At 44.1% G+C, this 21,645-nt stretch overlaps 1 pseudogene; it reads left to right on the top strand.

The window, feature by feature from the left end:
- The first annotated feature begins 12,702 nt into the window (after positions 1-12,702).
- Positions 12,703-15,740, top strand: LOC139018521 (protein FAM118B-like; annotated as a pseudogene).
- The last annotated feature ends 5,905 nt before the right edge of the window (positions 15,741-21,645 follow it).

Here is a 21,645-nt window from a genome sequence, read left to right as displayed (position 1 = left end):
TGGAGGTGGGAAGAAGAAAACACTCAAAGTATCAAGAAAATATGATTCGAACTACTTGAAATTTGGATTTGTTCAAGAACCTGGTAGTGAGCTGAATCCACTGCCGCTTTGTGTTGTGTGTTCTGAGAGTTTATCCAATGATGCCATGAAACTTTCGAAACTCAAAAGACATTTACAATCTAAACACTCGGATTTAGCTAAAAAATCAGTTGAATATTTTCAAAGAATGCGTGAAAATAAAGAAAGCAAGTAATTGCTCTAACAAAAATGACTGTTGGAGATAAATCCTTTTAAAGGCTTCTTATCTGATAGCACTTCAGATCGCAAAAAATAAAAAGCCGTCTACGATTGGAGAAGAATTAATTCAGCCTTGCATGTTACAAGCCTGGGAAGGTTTTGGGAAAGCAGGCTGTCCAGAAACTGAAAGCAATTCCTATGCCTGCTACCACTGTCCAACGCAGAATTGAAGACATGGCTGAAGATATTGAAAATCAAGTTATAAAAATGGTGAAAAAGTCACCATTTTATTCAATTCAACTTGAATCAATGGACGTAAGTAACAAGGCACTTCTTTGTTTTGTGAGGGTTGAGTGTGAAGGAGAGTTGCAGAAGAACTACTTTGTTCATTCAGCTTGCCAGTGGAACAACTAGGTCTGAGATTTTTGAAGCACTTCATAATTATTTCCTGGAACACGGGAATTGAATGGAAAAAATGTATGGGGATATGTACAGATGGTGCCGCAAACATGACTGGACATCTTTCAGGAATTGTTGCAAAGGTGAAAAATGTTGTTCACCCAGACATTTTGTCTACACGCTGCATTGTACATCCTGAGCAACTTGCGGTGAAAAAAATGTACCCAGAACTACACGAAGTATTATCAGATGTTATTAAAATAATAAATGAAATTCCACACAAAGCGTTCAATTCTCGAATATTTGAGGCACTGTGTGAAGACATGGGTTCCCAGTCTACTCACCTTCTTCTTCACACTGAGGTGAGATCGCTGTCGAGGGGCAAGATCCTAACCCGACTGTTCGCCCTGCGTGAAGAAGTCAAAATATTTTTCCAGAGGCTAAATAATCCAAAATTACAAGAACTCTTCTCCGATGATGAGTGGGTAGCCACGCTTGCATACCTGGCAGATATCTTTTCATTATTAAATGAACTAAACATATCCTTGCAAGGACAACTTAAGGGTGTGTTCACACTATGAGGTAAAATGGATGCTTTTCAAAAGAAAATATGATTGTGGCAACACGGTTGGCTGAAGATCTGCAAATGTTTTCAAACTTTGATGAGTATATGAGAGAGAAGGATGTCAACCAGCAGGTGGTACTAGTAACACTGGTTCAACAGCACCTACAATCACTCACAGAATCTTTTGGTCGTTATTACCCAAAGAAAGAAGATCCCAGACATGGCAATACGTGGATAATAGATCCATTTGCGGCAAACATTGAAGACAGCAATTTAAGCGTGAATGAAAAAGAAGGCCTCATTGATCTATCATCCGACAACAGTCTCAAAGCTAAATTCATCATCCTTATCAAGACCTCATTTTTGGATCTCCATTAAAAGTAAATACCCATTGCAGAGTGAAAAAGCAATGAAAATTTTGATTCAATTTTCAACAACATATTTGTGTGAGAAAACATTTTCATCTGTCACAGCAATTAAAACTCGGCACCATTTTCGGCTTGAAATAAATACGGCTTGCAGTAACATCATTGGAGCCAAAAACCCATAAACTTATTTCAAGCAAATAGGAGCAAATATCACACTCTAAAAATGTGTAATACTTAAATAAGCTTCAATTATTTCGTAAAAATTAAGCTTACTTTAATAAATTTGTTACAATTAAACAACCTTTGAAAATTTTGTTATGATTAAGTATTTATAATGTTGTTATATTAAATAGGTGCATTTCATATTAATAAAATGGAAGTTCTCTGATCATTATTTTACAAATGTATTTATCTTTTTAAAAAAAAAAATCATTATTAGTGGCCCGTGGGATTTAAAGTTATGAATTTAGTGGTCCATGAGGTCCGAAAGGTTAGCGTAAAGCACCCTACTCAGGGAGACAGATAGCAAAGATCCAATTAGTGTTATTTGCTGACCATACCCAAGGACAAATTAAGAGAATAAACCTCATTTTGGCATATTTGGCACCCAGCCCCAGCAGAGTACATGAATTCAATAAGACCAGTTTCCAATTGCTGTTTTATTAACCAAGACTTTTGCTGGAGTGTCATGTCTGAGAGACATGCCTGGACTCTGGATGTCCCCAGAAGGCCTCAGGAAGCCAATAAGAGCCCCTTGGAGAAAGCCAGTACCTTGCTTGGTCACATGGTTCATGGCAGTCTTTCCAGGTAAGGAACGAACGTTACTTTCCTGAGAGATGGCAAGGAAGGAACCTCAAGACATTTTGGGACCCTCAAGAACTCGAGGAATTCATCCAAGTGTGTAGGTATTACAGGAAAACCTGGTTGGCAACTAGGTGGCTCAGCTTCTTTGCACTGAGGGGCTAGTTAAAGCTCAATCATGCAAAGCAGATTTTAAAAGAGCCCATACAATCAATTATGTTCATGCAAACCACCAGGCCAAATTGAAACTAGACTTAATACAGTAAATAAATTGATCTTACTTTGGCTCTTTAGTAACAATGAGGATGATTTGGGCGGGGGGGGGGGGGGGGGGGGATTGTACTTCAATAGACTAATACACAGTTGTGAATATTAGACTTTAATTCAATTAATTGTCTTCAAAGTTTTGTTTTTCACCGATGAATTAAACTGGACCCTGGAAGTATTTCGTTTTCTTAAATATTTGCCAATACTTCTTGCTGTATATATGTCAATAGCTCTTTTGAAGAGAAACTACAACACAGGCTATTCTTATATAGGCTGATGAAGGGAAGAGGTATTGCGCTCTCTATCCCCTGAGATTTGGGCCCAAATCCATGGTATGCTTCCCACGTTAACCTCATGGCTCTTACCCCTTTTAGAACCACTGGCATGCCTGTTCCTAGCACTATTGTTTGGCCCCTATATATTCAACCGTCTAACTCAATTCATACCCTCTTGCTTAGAATCCATCAAGCTACAAATGGTTCTGGAAATGAAAGCCTCCACGGACAACCCAGTTTTCTGTGGCCTCTAGTCTAGGTCATCCTCTCCTGACAGAAACTGTTGGGCACCTGACAATGCCCCCACTCAGCAGGAAGCCGTCTGGATTAGGGATTTTGATTGCTGGGAGTTTTTTAAATTAGTGCTTCTATTTAATCAGTTGTTATTGGCCTATTTAGGTTTTCTGATTCTTCCTGATTCAGGTTTGGAAGATTGTATTTTTCTAGGAATTTGTCCATTTAGTCCATATTGTCCAACTTGTCATATAGTTGTTCATAATATTTTCTTACAATTCTTTGTATTTCTGTGGTGTCAGCTGTTACTTCACTGCTTTTGTTTCTGATTTATTTGGGTCCTCTCTCTGTTTCTTGATGAGTCTAGATACTGGTTTACCAATCTTGATTATCTTTTCAAAGAACCAGCTCTTGGTTTAATTGATCTTTGGTATTATTATTATTATTATTATTATTATTTTAGAGTCTCTGTCATTTATTTCTGCTCTGATCTTTATTTCCTTGCCTCTACTTACTTTGGGCTTTTCTTATTATCTTTCTAATTCTTTATGTTGCAGGATTAATAGTCTATAAATAATTTTTATTTCTTGAGGTTGCCTGTAGTGCCATGAACTTCCCTCTTAGGACTGTTTTCACTGTGTCCCGTAGATTTTTGTGTTGCTGTGTGTCCAGTTTCATTTGTTTCCAGGAAGTTTTTGATTTCTTTCTTGATCCCATTGGTAACCCATTCATTGTTTAATAACATGCTTTTTAGCCTCCATGTGTTTGAATGTTTTGGGGTGTTTTACTGTAGTTGATTTCTAATTTCATTCCACTGTGATCCAAGAAGATGCTTTATCTGATTTCAATCTTCTTGAACTTGTAGAGACTTAGTTTGTGTCCTAACATGTGGTCTATCTTTGAGAACGACACATACGCACTTGAGAGGAATGTATGTTATGCAACTTTCGGGTGCAATGTTCTGTAGTAAATGTCAATTAAACCCATCTGACCTAGTGTGTTATATAGAGTCACTATTTCCTTATTAATTTTTTGTCTGGAAGATCTATCCAGTGAAGTCAGTGGGGTGTTAAAGTCCCCTACTGTGACTGTATTCCTGTCAATTTCTCTTTTAAAGTCCTCCAGAAGTTTTAAAAATATATTTAGGTGCTCCTATATTCAGTACATGTATGTCTATCAGAGTTATATCCTCTTGTTGGATTGTTCCCTTTAGTATTATGTGATGACCTTTATTATCTCTTGTTATGGCCTTCATTTTGAGGTCTATTTTGCCAGATATGACTATTGCTACTCCAGCTTTTTTTGGTTTTCATTTGCATGGAAAAAATTTTTTCCATTCCTCCACTCTCATCCTGTGTGATTCTTTTGTTCTGAAGTGGGTCTCTTGTAGACACCATATATATATGAATCATGTTTCCTTACCCATTCAGTTATCCTATGTCTTTTGATTGGAGCATTTAATCCATTCACATTTAACATTATTGATAGGTACTTATTTATTGCCATTTTAATTCTTTAGGCCTATATTTCTCTCTCTCACTGTTTCTTCTTATAACAGCAGTTCCTTTAACATTTCTTACAATACTGGTTTGGTGGTGGTAAACTCCTTTAGCTTTTTTTTTTTTGTCTAGGAGTTTAAGAAGCTCTTTATTTCACCATCTATTTTGAATGATAGCCTTGCTGGATTATAGTAGTTTTGGTTTCAGATCCTTCCTTTTCATTAACTTGAATATTTCATGCCATTCCCTTCTGGCCTGTAGAATGTCTATTGAAAAAAAATCAACTGACAGCCTTATAGGAGCTCCTTTGTAGGTAACAGATTGCTTTTCTCTTGCTGCCTTTAAGATTCTCTCTTTGTCTTTAATTTTTGGCATTTTAATTATGATCTGTCTGGGTGTGGACCTCTTTGGCTTCTTCTTGCTTGGGACTTTCTGTGCTTCCAGAACTTGTGTGATTTTTTCCTCCACCAGCTTAAGGATGATTTCTGCCATTATTTCTTCAAATAGGTTCTCTAGCTCTTGCTCACTCTCTTCACCTTCTAGAACAGTGATGGCGAACCTTTTGAGCTCGGCATGTCAGCATTTTGAAAAACCCTAACTTAACCCTGGTGCCGTGTCACATAGAGAAATTTTTTGATATTTGCAATCATAGTTAAAAAAGATTTATATTTTTGATATTTATTTTATATATTTAAATGCCATTTAACAAAGAAAAATCAACCAAAAAAAATGAGTTCACGTGTCACCTCTGACACGCATGTCATAGGTTCGCCATCACTGTTCTTGAACTCCTATGATGGGAATATTGTTAGATTTCATGTCATCCCACAGCTCTCTTAAGCTGTCCTAGTTTTTAATTGCTTTTTTCTCTCTGATTCTGGTTGATTTTTTTTTACACTGTCTTCTAATTCACTGATCAAATCCTCAAATTTCCATAATCTTCTATGTATTCCGTCCAATGTGCCCTTTATTAGTGCTATATCATTCTTCACTTCCGACTGGTCATTTTTCATGGTTTCTATCTTTTCTTATACTGTTGAGCATTCTTGTAATCATTATTCTGAACGCTATATCTGATTAATTTTTATATTTATTTTATTTAGCTCTTCTTCTAGAGAATTCTCTTGTTCTTTGGTTTTGGAATTTGTGTTTTTGTCTCCCCATTTTGGCTGCTTATTTGGATTTGTTTCTATGTATTATGTAGATCTGCTATGACTCCCAGACCTTTTGTAAGGTGTCTGGTGCAGGACAACGTCAGATGCTGTTTGTGACTAGCCCTGAGTACCATGTTTGGAGCTATCAGCAACCCACACCTTGTGGCTCCCTCTGCTGGGGCTGGGCGCCTTTGGAAAGGACCAAGATGCGTACCAAGGTCTGCTTTCCTAGCCTCTGGTCCAGAAGCAGATCAGGCAAAGACTCAAACCCTCCAGAGATCCGCCTCTGCCTGCAGGCTGATTGTTATTCTCAGTCTCTTAATGAGCCTCAGGGTCTGCAGGGTGGGTGGTTGCTTTCCCCCAAGCAAAAGCTGCCTGGAAGTGAAAAGCCTGCCTGAGAAAGATGTCCTCTGCAGCATGGGGGAACAACTCAGCACAGGAAACCGGGCGGCTGCCTTCCGAGTTCTAGCCCCAGAGCCCCCAACCCTGGCTTCTCCTCACACAGCTCTAGTCCACTCTGCCCTCCCTCTGCCAGAGTCCAAGGTGAGTGGCTGAACACAAAATTTTGTGCATTGGCCCTTTAAGAGGGTGCCTACATTTCCAGCCATCTCTCCCGGGCAGACAGCAACGCTGCTGCTTTTCACAACCATTTGTTAGGTGGGCACTTTTCTCCTTTCTGGTGCTCTGGGCTGAGGAGTCCAGCTTGGGGTTTAGACCCCAGAGTTGTCAGTGGGAACCCCCCACAGCTGAGATATCCCTCTGGAACTTCAGTTGCCTTCTGTGGGAGCCCAACCAGCCCTCTCGCGCCTCCATACTTCCTAGCAGGCTTTATGCAGTCTCCGCTTTACATCCTTGCTTATAAGGACGCTCTCTAGCTAGTCTTCAGTTGATTATTCAGGATTTTTTTTCTATATTTTAGTTGTAATTCCAGTTTGGTCCTAGGAGAGAGTCAGTGTAGCTTCCACTTACTTTGCTGCCATTTTGGACCCCTTAAAAAAAAGGTGGCATGGTGTTGAGAATGTTCTGTCTGGTGATGTGGCTGAGCTCAGATTATAGGAGAAAACACTGAAGGGAGGAGACAGGTGAGGAGGCTGGATCAAACCAGGATGACCAGGTTCTCCCCACTGAGCTACTTCTCTGAAATAGAATTACCCATTACCTGACATCAGCAATCTGTTTGCCAAATATCTTCATTTTTGAATGCAAATTGCGAGATGCTTTCAGCTAGGAATACTTATCTAATTCTCTGCCACCCAGTGTGCATGGCCTGCTCATTTTCTCTCCTTTCTCCTCTTTGTTGACTGTGCAGCTACTGGCTGACTTAGGAGATATGACTCATCACCTGTCAGCACAGCCTTAGCGGGGAACACACCTAATGGAAAAGGAGTCTCAGTGTTGTAGGAACAGAGAGGTAATTACCAATTACTGAAATGTCTCGAGGACATTTCAAGGAGGCAGGCATACACCCACTTTGGGAGGCGGAGGCTCCGGGTAATTAGCAAACAGGTTTGGGACACCTTGCGATGGCCTGAGGAGAGAGATGGTTGAGAATGAGGCTTTCAACCACCTTAGAAGATTCACTTATGGTTTCTTGCGTAGTGAGCTTCTCACTCTGAAGCAGGAAGGATGGCTTTGGGGTCGGATAGAGGGGCACCCCTCAACATTGCCGTCCTGAGAAGGGTGTCAGAAAGAGCTCCATGCGCTCCTGAATGGCAGGGGGTTAAAAGAAAGCAAACAGAAGTAAACGGAGCCCTTCACTTGGTCAGACGCTGTGTAGTTATGGTGTAAGCTGTGTGGTGTGTGGCGCAGGGGGAGCAGTCAGCAGCCCAAAGGGGCCCTAGGAAAAGCTCTTGCCTCAGGAGGAAGCTCAGGTCGGGGAATCCAGGCACAGAACTTTAAACCCTGGGAACTGGCAGCCACATTCTGGAGATGCCCTTATTTAGCTCACTTTGCTGGAGAAGCTCAATAGGGTGCCCACACATCCCGAGGCTGGGGTCTGAGGAAAGCCCACGATGACAGGCCCTTCAGATGTTGCAGACTTTGGATCAGATCTCAACCCAAAAGCCTCTGGCTATTTCCCTGGAGAGGCCCACAGGGTAACAAACTAATGGAGGCCCGGGGTGTCCAGTTCAGACGAGGCCACCGCTCTGACCCCACTTGGGCATCTCAATGTCTCCTCCCCGTGTGCGTGTGGAGGAAAAGAGGTTCCCGTGGGGAGGGCCTGCCCTGAGCAGGAGCAGGCTGAGGAGGGGTTCGAAGCTGGTGGGCTGGTCATGCTCGCGTTCCAGGTCGAGTCTGGCAGAATGGGTCTGTAGTGCGGGGCGGATCCCTCTGCCCGAGGTTTATCCTGATCCCTGGAGGTAAATTTCATCCCCCTGGTGAAGGTCTGGGCAGACACAGGTCCAGGCCTGATCTGAGAGCAGAAGATTGAAAAGAAGCCGTGATAACAAACGGACATGGCTCTGATGCCTCCGGTCCCGCTGCCAGTCACTGTCATTGCAGAGCTCTACCCAGGATATCAGGAGGAGGTGGTCTACGGGGACAGCCACCTGCGCCAGTGAGGGGCAGGTACGACAGGTCACCCACAGGCCAGTGCAGGTTCTGCAACCACCTTCGAAGTTTCACTTCTGGCTTTTGCATGGTGAGCTTCTCACTCTGAAGCATGAAGGACGACATTGGGGTCAGGACCAAGGGGTGTCACTCAACATCCTGAGAAGGGCGTCACCGAGGAGCCCCGGTGGTTCCTGAATGTCAGGGGGTAAAGGACAGCAAAGACATGAAAGAAGTAAACTGAGCCCTTCACTTGGTCAGACTCTATGTAGGGACAGTTGTGGTGTAACTGTGTGTGGTGTGTGGTGCAGGGGAGCAGTCAGCAGCCCAGAGGGGACCTTGGAGCTCTTGTCTCAGGAGAAAGCTCAGGTAGGGGAACCCAGGCAGGTAACTCACTTCCTCATGAAAGAGCCCAACAGAACTCAGAACCCTGGAAACCAGGCAGCCACATTCCATGTAAGCGTCTACCCAGCTCACTCAGCTAGAGCTGCTCCAGAGAGCAGCATGTTTACTTGTTGCATCCCCAGGTCTCAAGGCCTTGGCCTCAGGAAAGTTGCAGACTTTGAGTCAGATCTCACCCCAGGCATGTCTGTCCTTTTTCCTGGAAGGACTTAAAGGTAACAGGAAGACCTGGCGTGGTCCAGTCCAGGCCAGGCCAGGCCACCACTATGATCCCACCTGGACATCTCTAGGTCCCTCCCCGTGTGCGTGACAAGCAGGAGGGTTTCACATAGGGAGGGCCCGTCCTGAAAAAAGTGTAGGTTGAGGAGGTGTCAGAAGCCAGGTGGGCTGGTCACGTTCACACCACAGGTCAAGGCTGGCTGGGTGGACGTGAAGTATAGAGCGCTACCCTCTGCCTGAGGTTTCTCTTGAGCCCTAGAGGGGGATCTCATGTCCCCCAGGCTCTGATGCCTCCAGATGGGCTAAAGGCCATTCTCATTGCAGAGCCCCACTCAGGAGGTCCTTCAGGAAGTGGTCAGTGGGGACGACCACTCCATCTCCCCTGGTGAAATGCAGGTGCTTCACGCAACCAACAAGGGTCAGTGAAAGCTTGGGCTGACTGGCTACTGAGGGGTCTCCAGAAACAGGGCCCAGACATGGGTGGGGCAGGCCCAGAGGCTGCCCTGGATGCTTCCCAGGTCCCACCCATGGCCTTTGTGCACTTCTTCATGTGCAGCCCGGCCTGGAGCACTGTGCCTACTCCCTTGGATTTGATTTGAGAACCTGGAGCCCCTCGAGGCAAAGGCCAACCACGAGAAGGCAGTGGGGTACATGAGAGCATATGGGCAGGGGGCAGGGCTGGACACACAGAAAGGAAACTTGGAGTCTGTCATTGGGCCGGGAACAAAGTCTGGCTTCAGACCACCCCTCTGGAGGAGGATGTCCTATGGTGAGTCCTGGGCTGCAGCTTCTCTGGCGGGCTCCGGCTGTGTTCTGCCTCTGGGGGCTGCATGGAAAGGCCGGCACATGGATGATCTTCCCTCCTCTTCCAGCTCCAGTGCCTGCACATCCTCAGGAGCAGATACAGGTGCAGAAAACAGTGCAGAAGTACAGGCGGCTCCCAAACTGGAAGAGTGTCAACTCCAGTGGCCTTTCCAGAGCTGCGGCCAGCACCAGCACCCATTTCATCAGCAGGCCTGCAGCAGGAGGCGGCATGTGCACAACATTCCACAGCACCCACTGGGAGAGTCATCACCTGCACCGGTACCCAGGTACCCACGAGCTGGCAAATCACCCGTCCCTCCGCAGGTAGAACCGTCGCCGGCACCTGCAATGGATCCGGCACATTACCCACCACCCCTGAAAAAAGAGCTGGTTTTAGAAAACTCAGTGCCAGCTATGGAGCCTTTTGTTACCCAAAACTCCCTTTACCCTCCCTTTTTGAGCTTTTGTTTCGGTGTTATTTAATATTTTTGTTTTAACTATTGTATATTTTAACTTATTTCAAGTTGTAACTTACATGTCATAAAATGTTTTTGTTTTAAATTGTGCAAATCATGAGCATTGTGTACATGCATGAGGCTGTGCAAACATCACCACAATCTATTTGCAGAATATTTATCTCCCCAAATGGAAACCCTTCACCAAAAGACTCACTGCCCATCCCACCCCCTTCCTCAGCCCCTGGCAACCTCTCATCTGCTTTCTGTCTGTGTTCCTTTACCTGTTCTGGATGTTTCCTATAAAGGGGATCCCACCACAGTTGCCTTTCTGTGGCTGCTCACATATTTCAAGAAGGGACAGATTAATTTGTTTTATTAATTTCTTTTCTGTTTGTATTTGCACGAGGATTTTTGTTATTTGAAAAGGAAATTCCAGATGCATTAAAGATCTGATCTAAAAAAAAAAAAAAAAAAAAAAAAGGCCTTTTCGTTAGTATGTGCATAATCTCAGGGCAGAGGAGAGGCCCCAGAGCCAGGAACCAGTCGGGAAACGTCTGGTTCTTCCTGTGCCTAAAACAAAAACAAGAAAAACGCAGGAAGCTGGGAAGAAAAACCACACACTGAGAAGCGTTCCTTACAGCCCACGGCCAGAGAAAGGTTTCACACCCCTGCCATGCGGGAAACGCCCCAAAGGCAGTGGGTTAGACATGGGCAGAGAGCAAGCACACGCATTCCAGTGAGAGGCGGAGCACACTCCCGCACCAGCCCAGACACCCGGCCTCCCCGTGGGACCGCACTCCCTGTGAACACTGGGGGAGAGCACTCTCTCTCAGACTGGCAGGCTGCTAGTCAGGAGGCAAGCAGCCCCGGGACAGTGAGAAAACGGAGGCCCAGCAGAGGCCCTAGAGAGAAGTGGAAAGGCCCAGCTCTGAAAGGACAGCCTGCAGGACCCTGCACGCTCCCGCGGGCGCTCGCCTTCTCCTGGCAATGCTCATTCCAGGAGGTGACCCCGCAGAAACACGTGCACAATTTTTAAAAGATGTGTTTGCAAGACCACCCACCAGAGCACTGGTGAAATAGCCGGGGATTGGGAAAACACTTCTGGTAATGTCATGTAGGGAGGTCGGGGTTTTATCCGCCCTGGTTCACGTAGAGGAGTGGAGCGCAGCAGCTGTTAAAGGAGGTGCAGGGGTCCCTATGGGCTGCAGATAAAGACCTCAGTGATTCCCTTAGGTGAGACATGCGGACCAACCGTCTGCATCCAGAAGCCCACCTGCTAGACAACATAACATGTGATTTCAACGGGCAAACATGCATATGTGTGAATGCATGGGACAGAGACAGAAAAAGACAGAATGAGAAGCAGAGAGCCCGAGAGAGACCCACCAGACCACTCATGATGGTCACCTCTGAAGGCGAGACTTGCAAATCAATTCTCCTTTAGGTGGTGGTTAAATTTTTTATAAAGTGCATAGCTTTTGTAATTCTAAAAACATTAAAATCATGCTAATGTTATCCATTTATTACTCATTTATGGAGTAAAGGCAATTACTCAGTTTTAATTTTTTATCCTCCCCTGAGGATATTTTTTCCCCATTGATTTTTATTTTTATTTATTTATTTTTAACTCAGTGTTTTCAGTTTTTCAATGATGGATACATAAGTATAAGCCAGGGCTTCTTCCCAGAGTTTACAATCTAGACAGAGAACAAGGCAGACACCACTTAATGGAGGCAAATAAGCCCAAGGAGATAATATAAGTGTTTTTGCAAAGTACAAGTTCTCATACAATTTATAACTAAATACTGACTCCATGGTGTTCTGGTTATCTCAAAGGGCTCTGAGAAAGTAAATCCCATTACTAGATAAAACTAGTGGTTCATCTAGCTGAAGATCCTTTCCAGAAGCATCAAAAGTGGTGGGGAGAGCAGAGGAAATGTCAGATTCTGTTTAATTTATAAAAGTATCCAAGGTATGAAAACATCATCCCCATTCATTTTTAGAGAGTGTGAAAGAGAAGGTGGGGGCTGGCGGGGGGTGGGGAAAGAGGGAGAAAGAGAGAGAAACATCATTGATTGATTGCATCTGCACGTGCCTAGACCGGGCCAGGGAGCCAACCCACAACCCAATATGTGGGCGGACGCTCTAACCACTGAGCACACTGGCCAGGGCCAGTTTTAATTTTTAAAGGTGATGATCACAAGAAAAATAAGGATTTATTATAGTAAAATAGTGACTTCTAAAAAATAAAGTTAGAGTGGGGTTGTTTGGAACTGACACAGAATGAGCAGAAAAAAAAGAACTTCCACTAGAGTAGCGGTTGCCAACTGGTAGTCTGTGGACCACTGGTGGTCCGTGAGGTCCGAAAGGTTGGCGACCGCTGCACTAGAGGGATGGGTGGAAAACCAGGAATACATAGCATCCAGAAGAGATCAGAATGGAATTGTCAGATGCTTCCAACAGAAACTGGATGGCTTCTACAAGGAGCCAATCCTCTGAGATAGGAGGATTGGCTCCTTGTAGAAGATTTTTGGATCCAAGATTTTTGGATCCTTCGGTGATGGTGCTCTCCCCACCCCCCTTCAAAAAAAAGCCCAGGATGCTGCTTCTAAAAAGTAAGAAGCCTTGGGAAGTTGTGTTGGTGATCAGAACACATATCAGTGCGATGGTTGCACCTCAGGTTCCAGCCCTGAAATCCTGGAAGGGGTTATGTAAGGATAGAAAAAGGCCTTTCTTCATCTTTGCTGTGACCTTCCACAATTTATGAAAAACACCTGGTAATTAAACCCCAAGATTTTCGGCTCCTCTGATTCAGACAGCTCTTCTGTTCAAACTTCAGGACAAGATAAGGTTGCATTCTTGCATCTTCCTGCTCCCTGCTGTTTTCACAATCAGGGAGAATTCACATCAAGGACTCTCTGGTTCCCTTCTCTCTCCCCTTCAAACAAACCTCTTTTGAACTCTTCATAACTTTTATCCCAAGCTTGTTTTACAGGCTTGGGAAAAATACTGATAAGACATCTCCTTAGGACATCTGCCAGACTATCTCCTGAAAACAAACTAACTTTTTAAGACACCCCCGACCCCCGTATCTGCTGAACTTCAACACAATCACTCTCTCCCTTGCTTGTCATCTAGCAACAGCAACCAATTGCTCTTTAAAAGCGAAAGCCACTCTTTCTCCCCCCATCCTGTATTGATGAGCAATACTTGGCCCTTTCCTCCCCGCACCTATCTTTTCTCTCAGTTATGGATTATTTCACAGCCTGAGTCACTGGCCAAACCCTAACAGTTAATTCAGGCTTTCGTGATGCTGTCACTGACTTTGATCTTCTAGAAGATAAGGAGAGCAAAAAATTTCAGGAATGTCTCCATGAAAACAAGAATCTTGTTCATGTTGCCCATGACCTTATTCAGAAACTCCTCGTGCTAGCAATGTTTGATCCACGTATTTCAAGGACTGTTCATATGAAATATTCGATGACTTGGAGTCAAAGACGGAAGACTCTGGAAAGCAGCTAGTTCCGTCAGTTCTCTATCTGATGGAAAATGGGGCCCTGGAATCGATTCCAGGTTTTGACAGTCTCCTGGCACTGTACACAGTATAGCGGGGAAAACAACCTGGATCCCTTGACCTTACTGATGAACAAAAGGTTCTAGAGTGGGCTCAACAGAAGCGGAAGCTGAGCGTGGTACACATCCATGGGAGCTACACCAGCCCTAATGCACTGTCCTTCATCCGGCTGGGTACCGGAATGTGCTCAGGAACACTGAAGTTACCAGAGAGGTTCAGAAACTCTATGAAAACAAGTCATTTCTTTCCCTGGATTGTGGCCAGACCTTGGATGACACCATTTTCCAAGCCCTTTTCTGTTTGGAGAGGAGATGTAGATGAGTTCAAGAAAACATGCTGGACAAAGGGATCAAGGTCATCTGCTATGGAAATAAATATGCTGGTCTTCCAGAACATTCCAAGCAACTGACCTGTGCGCTCTCCACGAAGGTTAGGTTGGGGATGGTGAGAGGGTTAGCTAAACGGTTCATCTGCAGTACACAGTGAAAGGAGAGACCACAGTACAGAGCGCTACAGAAGTCACCACATTAGACCAAGCAATAAGGCCCTACCATGGACCTTGTTTACCAGTAAACTTACAAGAACCTGTCACAGCTCCTAGGAAAAAACAAAACCCGGATGTTGAAACCAAAACCCAGAAGCCAACATACATGGAATGTGTGTGTGTGTGTGTGTGTGTGTGTGTGTTTGTGTGTGTGTGTGTGTGCTCGTGCCCGAGCGCGAATTCCAATTTAATCCTTCATGCTGGCTGGTTCTTGGTCTTATGAGGTCTGTTTCAGTACAAGCACACCCAACTGACAACGCAGCTCCCCACCTACCCCTAGGCTGGACATGCCTGTGTCCACGCACAGATCAGTGTGATATCCACTGAGTAGGTTGCTGCTCTGCAATGAAGGACTTTGGATGCAGACACTGTGGAACCACCATGGCCCTTGTTACAGTTTTGTACTCCATTCTTGGTTTTCCACTTAAGCTTAATGGCTTTTTAAAAACAAGACTTGAAGCTCTAGTTTTCTAGACCTTTTACAGTGTGCAGTATTTTTTTTAAAAAAATATATTTTATTGATTTTTTACAGAGAGGAAGGGAGAGAGATAGAGAGTTAGAAACATCGATGAGAGAGAAACATCGATCAGCTGCCTCCTGCACATCTCCCACTGGGGATGCGCCCGCAACCCAGGTACATGCCCTTGACTGGAATCGAACCTGGGACCCTTCAGTCCGCAGGCTGACGCTCCATCCACCGAGCCAAACCGGTTTCGGCCAGTGTGCAGTATTTTATATACCTGAGCTGTATTACAAGCTTGTTCATTTAATAAAAAAGAACAAGCAGCAGTCCTTCCCCTCAGGAGGCACGCCCTAAAAGGCCCAGTGTCCCAGTCCTTCCCCTTAGTGAGCACATGTTCCCATGCGTACACACGCATGCATGTGCAGATGCTCGAGCATGTTCAAATATGTGCTTGTGTAAAATGTACAGCTTGATTTGACCCTTCTAGTGTTTTCTTTCCTGCAATTGCAGATGCAGTCAAGCATCAGGGATACTTGTCTATAATCTGGAATCACTCACTGGAAGAATTAAAACAACACCTCAGTTGTGTTTCATCTAAATAGCCACCTTATTCTGGGTGCTGAAATGGGAATGAGAGTGTGGTGAGAAAAAACATGGTCACGAGTAGTGCTGTGGCCAGCACGTCTCCAGGGAAGTGCTGGGAATCCAGAGCTAAGAGCAGGTGAGCTGGTGTGAGCCCCTCTTCCTAAAACTTCCTTCCTCTGCCAATGGTTTGACAGATCTATTTTGGAGGGTGTTGGTATGATGAGACCTGTCCTGCTGGTAACAGGATTCCAGGTAGGACCAATGGGGGAGATTTCCCAGGAGCAGGCAGAATACACCATCAATGAGTTTGAAAAATGTATGCTCTGCCAAGCAACAGGGTAAACGCTCCCTATTTGGATTGAATGTACTGAACAAATTCAAATTTTAGTTTGGTTCATGATGAAATAACTGTCGTTTTTTCAATTTCCCACAAGTAAGAGAAAACTGTACAAAGATCCTTCTGTATCCCTTCCTTCCTGCTCCTCTCCGTTGTCGTCTCTCTTCCACGTAGAAGAATGGCCCAGCAGAGGCTCTCCATACTCATTCACTAACCACTCCCACACCCCAGTGCCTTGTTCACAACTATCGAAGCTCCCTGAGTAATTCATGATCAGCAACCACAAAGGTACTGACAGTTGTTCCATGTTCCCCTAGCTCCATCTGAGAACCTGTAGGCACCTTCTGAAGTCTAAACATCTGCTATTTTAAGGCCTCCTTTATGTTATATAGAAATATTGCTTTCTTTTTAAATCAAATTCAGATGTGAGAATCTGACAATATACAGTACACATGGCATTAAAAGGGCCCTTAATGTGGTGGGTTAGTGTAGACTGTGGGTCTTTTACCAGTTGATACCCTGATAGAAGACAACATTTTGAAATGATAGTTGTCTGAGGTCCAGAGGAAGGGGTGAGCCCCTCTTCCTAATAACTCTCTTCCTACGCCTACGGTTTGACAGAATCTATTTTGGAGGGTGTTGGCTATGATGAAATCTGTCCTGCTGGTAACAGGATTCTAGGTAGGATCTATTATAAACTGGAAGGTGGACCAATTTCCTTTTTCTCAAGACCAATTTCCCTCAATGGATTGCGAATTTGTAATTCACAGTACTTGAGAGGTACATGCTCCATGAAATGCTCCTTCGATTTTACAGGTTTCCACTACACTTTCTTTTAGGATCTTTGACCTTTGGCTCAGCCCTGTTCTGTATCTGCTGTGCATGTGTGTTTTTAACTCAGTAAGAGTAAAAAAAAGATCCATGTAAAATTGCACAACTTGATCTAACCCTCATAGTATTTTCTATAAATTGCAGATTCCTCAAGCATTAGGACTATTGGTATGTATTCTTGAATCATTTGCTGTCTGAAAAAAAGTTGACTTTTATCTATATAGCCATCCTAATTTCGAGTCCCAAAAATGTGCATGTAGATGTGGTTAGAGAAAATGGTCCCACATGTAGGTCTGTGGTGAGTGAGTCTCTAGGGAAGTGTAATGACTCTAGCACAGCCGTGGGCAAACTATGGCCCGCGGGCCGGATCCTGCCCGTTTGAAATGAATAAAACTAAAAAAAAAAAAAGACCGTACCCTTTTATGTAATGATGTTTACTTTGAATTTATATTAGTTCACACAAACACTCCATCCATGCTTTTGTTCCGGCCCTCCAGTCCAGTTTAAGAACCCATTGTGGCCCTCGAGTCAAAAAGTTTGCCCACCCCTGCTCTAGAGGAAAGAAAAAAATATCATCTGGTGTCAACTGCTCAGCCTCACTGGTGTCCAGAGGCAGGAGTTAGCCCCTCTCACTAATAACTTTAGTCTTGATATATCTGTTTCTACAGAGTTGATTTTGAAGAGTGCTAGTGATGATGAAATCTGTTCTTCTGGGTACCAACATTCCAGGTAAAACCAATGGGGTAGCGTTCCTCTGAGCAGTCAGAATTACCGGCAGTGTGTTTAAAAACGTTTGTCCTGCCAAGCAACACGGTGCGCCAAACCTATGTTTAAATTGAAGGTAGTGTAGCTCGGCTGCTGTGGCTCAGTGATTGAGCATCGACCTATGAACCAGAAGGTCATGGTTCAATTCCTGGTCAGGGCACATGCCTGGGTTTTGGGCATGACCCCCCAGTGGGGGGCTTGAAGGAGGCCGCCTATCAATGATTCTCTCTCATCATTGATGTTTCTCTCTCTCTCCCTCCCCTGACCTCTCTGAAATCAATAAAAATATACAAAAAATTGAAGATAGTGTAAAAGCTAATTTTTACACAATGAATAATTTTAAGTGTTTAAATCCTCACATATAAGAAAACTATGCAAGGGCTCCATTTCTGTCCTGTTCCTCCCTTTTGTCGTCTGTCTTTCAACCAATAGATGGCCCAGAAGCTCAGGCCATATTTGTTAACCACCTTCCTGCCCTCTAGCCCCTTGGCCAAGCCAAGAAGAGCTCCCTGAGCATCTCATCGTTAGCAATCGCCAAGGTCCTGATGGTTGTGTTGTGTCCCTCTAGCTTTGAGACCCTGTTAAATGCAACTTCTAAAGTAAAAACATTTGTTCAAGTAAGCACCCCTTTACTGATGTCATATAGAAATGTTGCTTTAATGCTTTCTTTCCTTTCCTTTTTTTTTTTTTGTTTTGTTAATCCTCACCTGAGAATATATTTTCCATTGCTTTTCAGAGAGAGAGTGGAAGGGAGAAAAAACGGGGAGGGAGAGAGAGAAACATGGATGAGAGAGACATATCAGACTGGTTGCCTCCCACGCACACCCCGACGGGGGCAGGGCAGGGGAGGGCAGGAGGGAGAGGGGAGGAGCAAACCACAACCCAGTTATGTGCCCTTGGCTGGGAATCGAACCCACAACCCTTCAGTATGCAGACCAATGCTCTAACCACTTAGCAACACTGGCCAAGTGTTTTGGATATAAAATCTTATAATGTGCAATTTGTAAGACATACACCGTGTCCTCGATGTTTTAGGTTAATGTTGACCTTGTGTCTTTTCCTACTTGAATATCTGATAGAAAAGAACATTTTGAAATGACAACACTCATTATAAACCGGGCGGTGGAGACTTTCCCTCACAGTTTCCTCCTTGGATCAAGTATTTTGTAATTGGCTTGCCAATGAACTTGATAGGTACATGCTCCGGAGAAAGCCTGGCCTTTCAACAGGCTCATCTCTACTTGCTTTGGGGTCTTTGACCTTTGATTCCAAACCTGTTTTAGATCTGTGCTTTTTTTAATTTACCAAGAGTTAAAACAGACCTGTGTGTAAAATTGCATAGCTTGACTTGATCCTCAGTGTTTTCTTTTATATAAATGCAGATGCCGCAAGCATCAGAAATGTTGGTATAAATTCTGGAATCACTCACTGGATAAAAAAAAAACAAAAACAAAAATGTTTGTTGTGCTGTGAATGCAGAAGAAAGAGCAGGGTGGCCTGCTGTCAGGCAGCACAGCCTCACTGGTCTCTGGATAGAGGGGTAAGCCCTTCTCCCTCATAACTTTCTTCCTGAGGTCTGTGTTTCCAAAGAGTAGAGTCTGGCGAGAGTGATAAGACCTGGATGTTAACATTCTGGGTAGGACCGTTTGGGAGGCTTCCCAGGAGCAGTCAGAACACAACAGCAGTGGGTTGATTAAACTTGTGCCCTGACATCACAGTGCATCCAACCTATATTTGGATGGAAGGTACTATGAAATTTCAAATATTAATTTGATTCATGATGAATAATTGTAGGTTATTCAATAGCCAATATGTAAGAGAACACTGACTCTTTGTATTCTTTTTTTGCTTCTCTCCTTTGCCATCTGTCTTCTACCCAGTAGGATGGCTTAGCAAGGGTCAGCCCATACTTGTTAACTAACCACCACCATACCCTCTAGCCTGTTGTCCTCACCTACCAAAGCTCCTTGAGTAATTCATGATCAGTGATCACGAAGGTACTGACGATTGTTCTGCGTTCCTCTAACTCCATCTGAGAACCTGTTAAAGGGACCTTCTGAATTCAGTCCAAACATCTTTTGCTTAATGTTCCCTTTATTTATGATATATATTTTTTCCTTTTTTTAAAACTTTTCAATTCAATTCAGATATGATAATCATGGTATACATGATATACAATATACAAAGCAACCATTATATGCTGCCATGGTATTTACTGTGGGTCTTTACCAATTGATAGCTAATGAAAGAGATCACCTTGAAGTGAGAGCATCCATTGTAAATGCGATGATGAGTTCTTTTCTCAAGACCAATGTCTCTGCTTGGATTTAGTATTGTATAATTGGCAGCCCAGTGTACTTCACAGGCACATGCTCGGGAAAAGTTCCGGCCTTTCAATTGCTTTTTTCTAAATGTGAATTTTTGGGTCTTTGGCCTTTGAGTCAACACCTAAACCCACTTTTTAAAAAAACCCATAAGTTGTAAAAATAAAATAAAATAAAGACCCTTGTAAATGTGCACGGCTCGATCTCACTATCATAGCGTTTTCTTGTCTATGACTGCAGATGCCTTCAGCATCAGGAGTATTCAAGTGTATTCAGGAATACTCCTGGCTGAATAAAAATTTGTGATGGCTTTTGTCTCTATAGCCACCCTAATTCTGGGTCCTAAAGTGAGAATGTGGGTGTGGGGAGAGATAATGGTCTCCTACGTTCACTTCTATGGCTAATGTGTCTCTAGTGCAGTCCTATGAATCCAGACAACAGAGCATGGTGATCTGGTGTCCAGCCAGCATGGCCTCACTGGTCTGGAAAAGGGGTGAACCCTTCCTGGTAATAACTGCTCTCTTTTTTTTTAAAATATATTTTATTGATTTTTTACAGAGAGGAAGGGAGAGAGAGATAGAGAGTTAGAAACATCGATGAGAGAGAAACATCGACCAGCTGCCTCCTGCACATCTCCTACTGGGGATGTGACCACAACCCAGGTACATGCCCTTGACCGGAATCGAACCTGGGACCCTTCAGTCCGCAGGCCGACGCTCTATCCACTGAGCCAAACCGGTTTCGGCAACTGCTCTCTTTTTAAAAAATTTGTTTCCCTCACCTAAGGATATGCTTTTTATTGATTTTAGAGAAAGGAGGAGAGAGAGAGAGAGAGAGAGAGAGATCAATCAGTTGCCCCCACGCATGCCCTGACTGGGGATCGAACCCACCACCTTTTGGTGTATGGACAACTCTCCAATCAACCAAGCCAAACCGGCCAGGGCACAACTTCCTTCTTGATGTCTCTTTTTACGGACATTTGGGGAGCGTTAGTAATGATGAAATCCGTCCTGCTGGGTAACAGGATTCCAGGTAGGACCAATGGCGTTTTCCAAGAGCCGTCAGCATATACTGGCAGTGGTTTTGAAAAAATGACATCCTGCCAAATACAGTGTGTACCCCACAAATTACTCAAATGAAGGTACTGTGGAAATCACATCTTTCAGTTGACTGAAATAATTGTAGCTACTTAATGCCGTGTGTGTGAGAGAAAGCTGGGAACAGGCAAGCCAAACTCTTTTCATTTACACGTGGAAAGTCATTTTACTTAGTCCACGAGTATTGCTACAGGCACAGATTGACATTCATTTAACGGTCAAGTATGAGTGCACCCACTGCCAGCTGGTCAGGTCTCAGTCAAAGTTGCACAGACACTAGCTGAAGTCAACAGTCAGCTACATGTCAGAGCCTATAGACTTAACACATTAACCCAGCAAAGCTCCTGCCCAGCTGGCTGCTTCCCCAGCTTGTTGCATTAACTGCTCTTCTGGGGCTGGCCAGTTAAAATAACTGCTGGTTCTTGGCAGAGCTGCCGTGTGACAGTTGGTTTGGAATGTTCTAGGTTCTGAGATAGTTTGAGAGTCAAGCAGACTGTTGGTCACTGGTGTGGTCACCTGATCATGAGAAGGGCTCAAGGCAAAAGATCCAACCCTGAATGTGTGTGTGTGTGTGTGTGTGTGTGTGTGTGTAAAAGGAGGGGGGGGGTGGTTGTCCATAAGTGCTTGTGTTTCCCAAGGGACCTCAGAGAGGCTTTGGTTGGAAAAAAATGAGCAGGAGGTTGGTCAGGTTTTAGAATCTTTTCCTGGCTCAGGCCCTTGCCTGCATTTCTTTTTTTTTTTTTTTTTAATATATTTTATTGATTTTTTTTTACAGAGAGGAAGGGAGAGAGATAGAGAGTTAGAAACATCGATGAGAGAGAAACATCGACCAGCTGCCTCCTGCACATCTCCTACTGGGGATGTGCCCGCAACCCAGGTACATGCCCTTGACC

This window comes from Myotis yumanensis, unplaced genomic scaffold (genome assembly GCF_028538775.1).
Source record: "Myotis yumanensis isolate MYYU_CA2020_CCGP unplaced genomic scaffold, mMyoYum1.0.hap1 SCAF_10, whole genome shotgun sequence".
NCBI classification, from domain to species: Eukaryota; Metazoa; Chordata; class Mammalia; order Chiroptera; family Vespertilionidae; genus Myotis; species Myotis yumanensis.
The sequence above is the reverse complement of the archived record's forward strand: the minus strand, read 5'-3'. Positions and strand labels throughout refer to the sequence as shown.